A 9,251-nucleotide genomic window follows, 5' to 3' on the forward strand; every position below is an offset into this window, starting at 1 on the left:
AAGCAGCTCGTGTTTGGCTTGTTCTTTAAGCCTAACGAAGCGAACACAAACAAATTTTTAAGCTCGAAATGTAAACAAACCAAACATGAACATCAATTTATTCGCTCGTGTTCGGCTCGAAATGGCTCGAAAAGAAAATTATATAACTTTTTATATAACAGTATATTACATATATTATTCATATAATAATATATTATATATATTTATGTCTAAGTTTTAAAAGTCAAATCAGAAGTAGTTGTCACCTTCCAAAATATCGAATGACAGCTATTTCGAACGAGCTGAACAGGAGCCAAGCCTGAGCTCGCTTAAGCTCAGCTCGTTTACAACCCTAGTCCTAGTAGCTGTGGATGATGGGTCCGTGGTACCCCGACCCAGTTACCTCTACCTTCCTTTTTTTGAGCCCTTTAAGCCCTGTCACTCCTTGACTTCGTTGATATCATCTTGACGACCCGATGCCGATGAGCTACAGCCCAGTTGGGATACGACGATTTGTCTTATACCCTTTTGGCCCGGACGTGCTTTGACGCGTTGGGATATCCCCGTAAAGATGATTTAGGTTATTTTGTAAGCCCTATATGATGATGAGCTGCTACTCATTTGGGATGTGAGAGATTCACTCACTGCCCAATGGCTTAGCGCGAGCTTTAAAGCATCGAGACTGTTCCTAAATGGAATAACCTTCCTTTGAGTATCGATTGTCCCATGTTCATGATAATCTAAGAGAAACTCCTTTTCTCGAGAGTATTCTTGGGTACCGACCAAGATGTAATTAACCAACTGGGATACGTCCCCTTAGGAATGCTCTTGACCTCAGAACAGACACCTGCACCTGAATCTTTGGTTATGGGTAGTCTACATAGGTATTCTTTCGCGGATATCAATTTAAGGTCCTTTCAACCGATCTTGTTTAGGTGGACACTCTTAACCTATCCTCACAAGGTTTACCACACTTAGGTTCTTCACGTTTTGTGTTTTCTCTTGTTTGTCGCTTTGTCGTATGTCCCTTCTTATTCGGTCCCTCTCCTCTTTAAATCAATGATTTGATTCGGGAAGGAGATTTATTCAAATGGGAGAAGTATACGACGATCGACAGGCTGGTGACTCCTTCTAAAATAAAAGAGAAAAAGACAAACAAAAACATCCTTAGATAATATGAATTTTTCTATTTCTTATATGAATGCTAATATGATAATTAATGAAACAGGTAATTCTTTATTGGTTGAGAATGCTCTTACTTCTACTAGAATTTTGACCAAAAATGAAGCTACTGGAAAGTTACTTTATAACGAGTAGCTTAGAGATTGTTGCGATATTTTAAATTCTAGTGATTTGAATGTTGATAAAAAATGGAATGTGCATCTTAGCCTGATTAATGAGAATTGTCTTGCTCTTACTTGGATAGAGTTAGAGGAGGATTGGATGATCCTAAGATCATATAGAAAGAGAAAATTTAAAGGGTCCCGTAAATTGAGTTATATTAATCCTGAAGCTTTTCATGCGCAATTGCAAGGAAAAGAAATTGATAAGCCTGAAATGACTACTGTTACTAGATCAAATAAGGGAAAGACTGTTCTTGATGAAATTTAACACGCTTGTTTGGAACATTAGAGGCATAGAAAAATCTAGTGCTTCTAATAGACTTCATAATCTTATTCATGCTTAAAATTTAAATTTTTTAGCATTCTTGAGCTTATGGTAGCTTCTGTAAATAATGATTTTTATTTACAAAGATTTGGTCATTCCAATCTTTTGCTAATATCAATAACAAAATTTGGGTTTTATGGAAATATTTTTTTAAGATTGTAATTCTTATCAATCATTCTCAACTTTTACATCTTCGTATTCAATTTTCACAAACTTCTTTTCTTTTGACTGTCATTTATACAAGTTGTACCAGACAAGCTCATTCTGAACTTTAGAATTTGATTAAATCTATTAATCTATCTAATGAGGATTGTTATGGGAGGTGATTTCAATATCATTTCTTCTGCAAATGAGAAGAAAAGAGGAATCACTCCTAACTTTAAGAGTATTGATGAATTCAATACTACTTTGATGTATGTGGGACTTTATGATCTTGGGTTTCAAGGCAACCCGTTTACTTGGCATAGAGGAAATATTTTTGAAAGGCTCAATAGATATGTTGACAATTCTAATTAGATTAATAGTTTTCCTATGCATACTGTTTCTCACTTAGCCATTGATTCTTCTGATCATGCTCCCTTTCTTTTAAAAATAAGGGATACTAATCATATTACTCAATACCAATTCAGATTTTATAATATGTGGTTACTTCATGATAATTTTAAACAGTTTCTTCTTAAAGACAATTAGAAGATTCAATATAATCTTTGGAATCTTACAAAAAATCTTGTCAAAGCTCTTAAGAAGTGGAATTGGGATGTTTTTGGCCATCTTCAACACAACATTAAGACGTTTGAAGAAAATGTTAAAGGTTTGGAAACAGATTATGCTAATAATATTATTGATTGACATGTTTTGTTTCAGAGACAGAAACAGTTAACTGAAGCTATCAATTTGGAAGAAAACTTTTATGCTCAAAAAGCTACTAAGACTAACTTCTTGAATGGTGACAGAAATACTGCTTTCTTTCATGCTTGTATTAAGAATCGTCAGAATGCTAATTTGATTACTAGGATCATTGGTATGGATGTTACAGTTTTCCATAATTTTACTGATATTGCTATTAATGGTGTTCATTATTTTTCTAATGCTTTTCAAAGTAATGGCAGTCCTCTAACCCCTATTAATAGAACTCTTTATAATAGAGATGTTAATATAAATAATGTTTTGCTTACCAGTATACCTAGTAGTGCAGAAATTAAATATATTATTGATCTTATGGATACGAAAAAAGCTGCTGGTCCGGATGGTTTCACAACAGAGTTCTATAAATATGGTTAGGACATCATTCATTCTGAAATTGCTGAAGTTATTCAAGACTTTTTTAGAGGCAAGGATTTATCGAAATATTTAAAAACCTTTAAAACCTCTAATATTGTGCTGATTCTTAAAGTGGGTGATGCTAATACTTGGGATGCTTTTAGACATATTAGTTTGAACATGGTTATGTCTAAAATTATTTCAAAAATTATGATTAAAAGGTTGAAACATATTCTTAATGATATTATTAGCATGAATCAATCTGCTTTTATGAAAAGTAGGAATATTTGTGATAATGCTCTTATTGTCGAAGAGCTTCTCTTGGATATTGATAAGAAAAGTAGAGGTGAGAATGTCATCTTCAAAATTGACATTAAAAAAGTTTTGACACTATTAGATGGGAATTCATTATTGACATACTTAAAGCTATTGGTTTTAATAATGTTTTTTGCAAGCTTATTTATAGAATTCTCAATGACAATTATTACTCTCTTCTCATTAATGGGACCAAGCAAGGTTTTTTCAAAGCTTCTAAAGGTATCAAACAGGGAGATCCTCTGTCGCCTTATGTTTTCATTGTTTCTTTTGATTATTTTTCTCGTTGCTTGAATGATTTACTTACTTCCTATACTAGTTTGAATTATAATCATAAAGGCAATTTAAGTATATCTCATTAGTGTTTTGTTGATGACTTAATTCTCTTTACCAATGCTAATAAAACTTCCATTAAAAGAGTTTAGAATGAGATTTTAAAATTCCAGACTATCTTTGGATTATAATTTAATACTTTTAAATGTTATTTCTACTGTTTGAAAGATATCAATGTTTCTAAAAGGAATTGTATTATGGATTTTACTGACTATAATAAAGATTCTTTACCTTTAACTTATTTGGGTTTTCATATGGATAAAGGTAAGAAAAAGAGTGCTTTGTTTTTTAGTTTGTATGACATAATTAAAAATAAAATTTTATCCTAGGGGAATAAATTTCTTTCTTTTTGTGGCAGGGTGACTTTTCTTAAAAGTGTTCTTACTTCTCTTCCTCTTTATACTCTTCAAGTTATGAATATGCCTTTGAATGCTATTAAGAGGATTGGAAATCTTTTTAATAAGTTTCTATGTGAAGGCATGCCTTTGAATGCTATTAAGATGATTGGAAATCTTTTTAATAAGTTTCTATGTGAAGGAAAAGGTCATTCCAGATTTCACTGGAAACCACAGAATAAGCTTTGTAAACCTACAAAAGAAGAAGGACTTTGTTTTAGAAGCTTAAATGATTCTATCAAAATCAATTATATGAAATTATGGTATCATTTTTGTTAGAATAATTCCATGTGGGCTTCTTTGATGCATGCCAAGTATTGTTTTTACAGAAATTCTATGTCTATTACCTATAACAAAAGTGATTTTTTTTAATTGGCGTGAAATGCTTAAGGTTGCTAGAAGTACTAAAGATATGATTTGTTGGGGCATTGATGAGGTGACTGCTCTTTATGGTATGATGATTGGATGGGCAAAGGTGCCCTTGCTGACTTTTACGGTGGCCCTGAGAATATTAATATCAAGATTAATGACCTTTGGTTTGATAATCAATAGTGTTTTAGAGAACTTTTGCATAAGGTTAATTATGATGATGCTGATTTTATTGTTTCTATTCCTATCGATACTACTAAGCCTGATGTGCCTAAAATTAAAGGAAAATTGTGATTCTCATGCTAAAGGTTTTACTAACTCATTTCAAAATTTTCAAGGTTTAAACCTTAAATAGAATTGGAATAATTGGGTTAAGCCTTCCATCTCCTTTTTTATTTGGAGAGTTTCATAATATCATTCCTAGTGATGATATTCTTAAGATGAAAGTTTTAAGATTGCCTTCTTGTTGTGTATTGTGTCATGATAATGAGGAATCTATTAAACATCTTTTTTCTTAAATGTCATTTTACTAGTGATGTTTGGAATGATATTATACAGAAGTTACATTTAAACAGGTTCAACAAAAATCTGTTACAGTATAACTACATTCCTGAGGTTTTCGATGCTTGGAAGCTGCTCGGTAAAAGTCTTTTTACTTCTATACCTGCTGTTATAAGTTGGTTTATATGGATTGCTAGAAATGATTGTAAATTCAAAAATATTGTTCACAACGTTCATAGAAATGTTAGTTTGGTGTTGAATTATTTATATAAAGGTTTATGGCTTTTGACTACTAACACTAAGCTTTCTAGAAATATGAAACATTTGAGACATCTTTTGGATATTCCTAGTTATGTGCATAATAAAATTAATTATAATGTTAAATGGCATGAAACGTGGATGTCTTTTATTAAGATTAATGTTGATGGTTGTTGGAATTCCTTATCTGTTAGTGTAGTGATACACCAAAAATATATACATTTTTAGACCCATATTTTATACTCCTTTTTGGTGATATTGCACTTTAATGGAATGTATTTTCTATGTTTTATTACAAGTTATTGATTTTTAGGACTTGGAACAAAAAGGAAGCAAAAATAATTGAATTTAGAGCAAAAATAGAGAATTTATAAATTTAGAGAATTTATAAATTTTTTCAGTGTCGACGGTGCCATTTGACAGAGACTTGGGATTTAACTACGGGCCTCTGGTGCCGACGGTGCCAAGATGGGTTCCGACGGCGCTAATGTCAGTGGAAGCCTTGTTTCTAACAGATTTGATGAAATTATAAGCTTTTTGAAGAGTTTTTGGATGCACCTATTTGAGAACCGACCTAGGCTCTATTTAGGGTCAAAATTTGATCAGAACCCCTTCGTCTTCGCACCATTTCAAATTCCTCCACTCATTTCAGTTTTCCTTTTCACACACGTACATTCCACGCCATTCCACACCATTAGTTAGTTATTATTTTTATAGTTTTTGTGGTGATTTTAAGTGTGAATTCTTCTCTAAGAAGTGTTGAAGAGGAAGTGAAGTGAGGGATTTCTTCTTCCTACATTTCCTAAGAGAGGCTACAAAGGATTTGCTTTGAGAAAGAATTTCAGATAAATTGTTGTATGAACTTTCTTTTATATATGAAATTTGTATTTTGTTGTATCTTTCTCATGAAGTCTGAGTAGATTTCTTTATCTTTCTCCCTACTCTAAGATATGGTGAAATAAAGAGATAATGTGGATGTGCCAATATTAAAATTTAAAATAAATTATGATGGTTTTTTAACTTCGCTCTTAATTTACTTTCGATCTGACCAATTGAATTGTTAAAATATGTTTTGAAACATATGATCCCGGAAATAGAGTATGAGTTCTACAACAGAGTGAGAATCACATTTAAGTCCATGAAGGAGTATTTTGTTCATAGAATTAAGAGCAAATAAATAGGAAAATATACTTTGCTGGGTGCAGAATTAGAGATTTCTAGCGTGACAGATTAAAAATCATGAATTTAATCTTAGTGTTTAAAAACTAAGGCGAGAGTTAGCCTTCAAGGGAAGGGCAATGGGAGCTCTGGAGTGGGAGCCAGTATCCTCCTAGCCTAGCCACGGATTTAGGGACTAAACCTAAGATTAACCAATGATTTTCTATGATACTAAATTGGGGTAGAGAATTAAAATTGCTCCTATTTAGGACAATACATATCTAAACCATTTATCTCATGTCATTTCACCAAAAACTCATTGTAGTGGGAAAGATGCCTTTTAATATTAGCAAAACTTCATCACATAAGCATAATTTAGTAGTTATTAATTTTAAATCCTACTTTTAAAAACTGCTAGTAGTAAATACTTTAGCTTTGATTGTTTCTTAAACATTCAAAATTAATGACAGTAATTTCGCTTGATTTCTACAAATTTTCTAGTTAATTTATCATTTCAAATTTAAACATTTCTCGTGTATTGATATTTGGGACTTAAAAAAGAAAGTCTTATATTACTTGATAATGATACATATAATTGCGTAAAATCCCAACTTTAAGTGCTTAACGTTATTATTCATAAAATACCACATCAAGTTTTCGACGTTGTTGCAAAGCAGAGTCAACTTTATAAATTTTACACAACTATATTTTTTGGATCATGTAGGAGGAGTTTGTAGAGACTATTTAGGTTCTATTGTTTACTGGTTCTCAGCATGTGCGTTTTCTGATTCCCCTATGCATTAGTCTATGGTTTGCAGATGACTATCAATTATTGTTGAAAATTTATTATTATGAAAACTGATTCCTTAATTCTTTGGAAGTTTTGTCAATTACAACAAGAAATATTCAAATGAAAAAGATTTTTGATCTTTCCAAGCATTTTTTTATTCTATGGTCTCAAACCAAGCGAGAAGGCAATAAGGCTGCTCACTGAGCAGCAAATGGGGATTAAAGATGCACCGTTCTCAAGTTTCTAAGATTATTCCTTATAATCTGATGCTTTTAGCCTTAATGGATATTGAGTAGTTTGGTGGCTATTTCATTGCTATTAGTTATTTTGTTTTCTATTTTGGATCTTTTCTTTGAGCTATTTTTTGTGGCTTTAATTGTTTGATGTATTGTGTGTTGAGTCTTGTTGTGTTTTGGCGGGGTGAGTTATATTTTTTCTTTTTTAGAGAGAGGTCATTTTTTATTTTCTTTGAGTATTTGTAGGGTGTGTGTGTTGGGACCTCTTTCTCGGGCTTGTAACTTTTTTCTTGTGTAATAAAATAAGAGCCTATTGCTCTTTAAAAAAAATTGTTAAATTTTGAGTTTTGGTAAGTTTGATGCCAAAGCTGTAAAACACCCTAGATTTCAATGGTTAAATTGAGGCTGTGTAGTGGTGTATATAGCTTGAAAATGGTGGAAGGTGGCCTCTAGGGTCTGTAGGAATGTGGTGTTGAGAGCTGAGGGCTTAAGTTGCAGACTGTGGAGCTGAGGTGTCTCTAAGGATCTTTGGTTAGCTCCTTTTATAGTCATGGGTGAGCATGGGGGGAGCACTACTTACTTGGGAGACTTTAATGGTTCTTAAAAGGATAAGCAGAGGATTGCCATAATTTTTTAGGCAAAGGTAAAGTGGTTTCATATTATTTGATGAATTGATCATGGTGGCTCTAATGGAGGTGATGGTACCATGGAGAGGAGCTTGGAGTGATTGAAGAAATGTTTAGTGGGTGGTTAGGACCAACTATGGTCTAGTGTGACTTACCCTTGACCTGATTTTGGTTCCCCAAGGCTTTAACATGAGTGAGTTTAACTTAGGTGCTAAGTGTAAGTACCCTTGGCTAATTATGCATGGTTTGTCTTGTTGTGCTTATTTTATGTTTGATTTTCTTCTATTTAATTCATATGTAGGTTGTAGTGTCATGATAAGTTATGTGAGTTATTTGTGTATCATGCTTGACCAATAGGGAATGGGAAATAAGGGTTAGGCCATGGCCTTTCCTTTGATAGATTGGGCTTAATGTTAAAGTTGGGCTTTTATAGTTAATCTTGGCCTTAGATTATTAGGGCTGGCCCAAAAGGATCAAGCTTAGTAAGCCTTAATAATTTAATTTTGATATTTAAGTGTCATTGTCCTTAATATTTTGAATTGGTTTTATTTTTTTTATTGAGGATTTTAGTTCAATCATTGGCTTTGTGAATCTTTGTGATTCCAAATTTTAGGGTTTAAGTTGATGTGTTTAGGGTTTATGTTGGTTCTAGGGTTGATTGGTGTTGAAAAAGCTTCAAGTAAGACAAAATGTTGACTTTGGTGCTTCTCCCCTCCCCCTTGGGTTTGAATTTTAATGTCATGGGATTTCTAGGGCTTTTAAAGTAATGTGGTAAGAGATAAAAAAAACCTCATAGTTAAGTTGTTGACATTAAACCAAGCTATTCATGTGAGGCAACCCATAGGTTATCTGTGTTAAAATGTTTGTGAGTTGTAATTATTAGAGGTTAGTTGTGATTTGTTTTAGTGTGGTATGATCAATTTGATTGATGTTGGTGGATGTTTGGATTATTAGTGGATTGATTTAATCCTTGTCTATCATGAGGGAGGTGACTCCTTAACTTCTTATTAAGATTAGACATATATATGTTCTCTTGTAGTAGTCGGATTGACGATTCCAATACGACTTGGGTCTCAACAACTTGAGTTTTATAGGAGGCATCTTGAGTTTTGACAGTTCCATCTTAATTTTGTTACTTCTTTTCTCTGACCACATTTTCATTGGTAGGTTCATGAACCTATTTGATGAGCAACATATGGATGATCTTACACTACACTTATAACTATTAGAGCTACACCTTTAAAGGGATAAGGTGATGCCTGGGATTAGTGCTCGAGAGCCAATATATGAGGGATAATCATGTCCATGGAATTGGAATCTACAAAAGAATTTAAAAGTACCCAATTTATTAACATAGTGATTC

This window comes from Phalaenopsis equestris, unplaced genomic scaffold (assembly GCF_001263595.1).
Source record: "Phalaenopsis equestris unplaced genomic scaffold, ASM126359v1 Scaffold000628, whole genome shotgun sequence".
Classification (NCBI taxonomy): domain Eukaryota; kingdom Viridiplantae; phylum Streptophyta; class Magnoliopsida; order Asparagales; family Orchidaceae; genus Phalaenopsis; species Phalaenopsis equestris.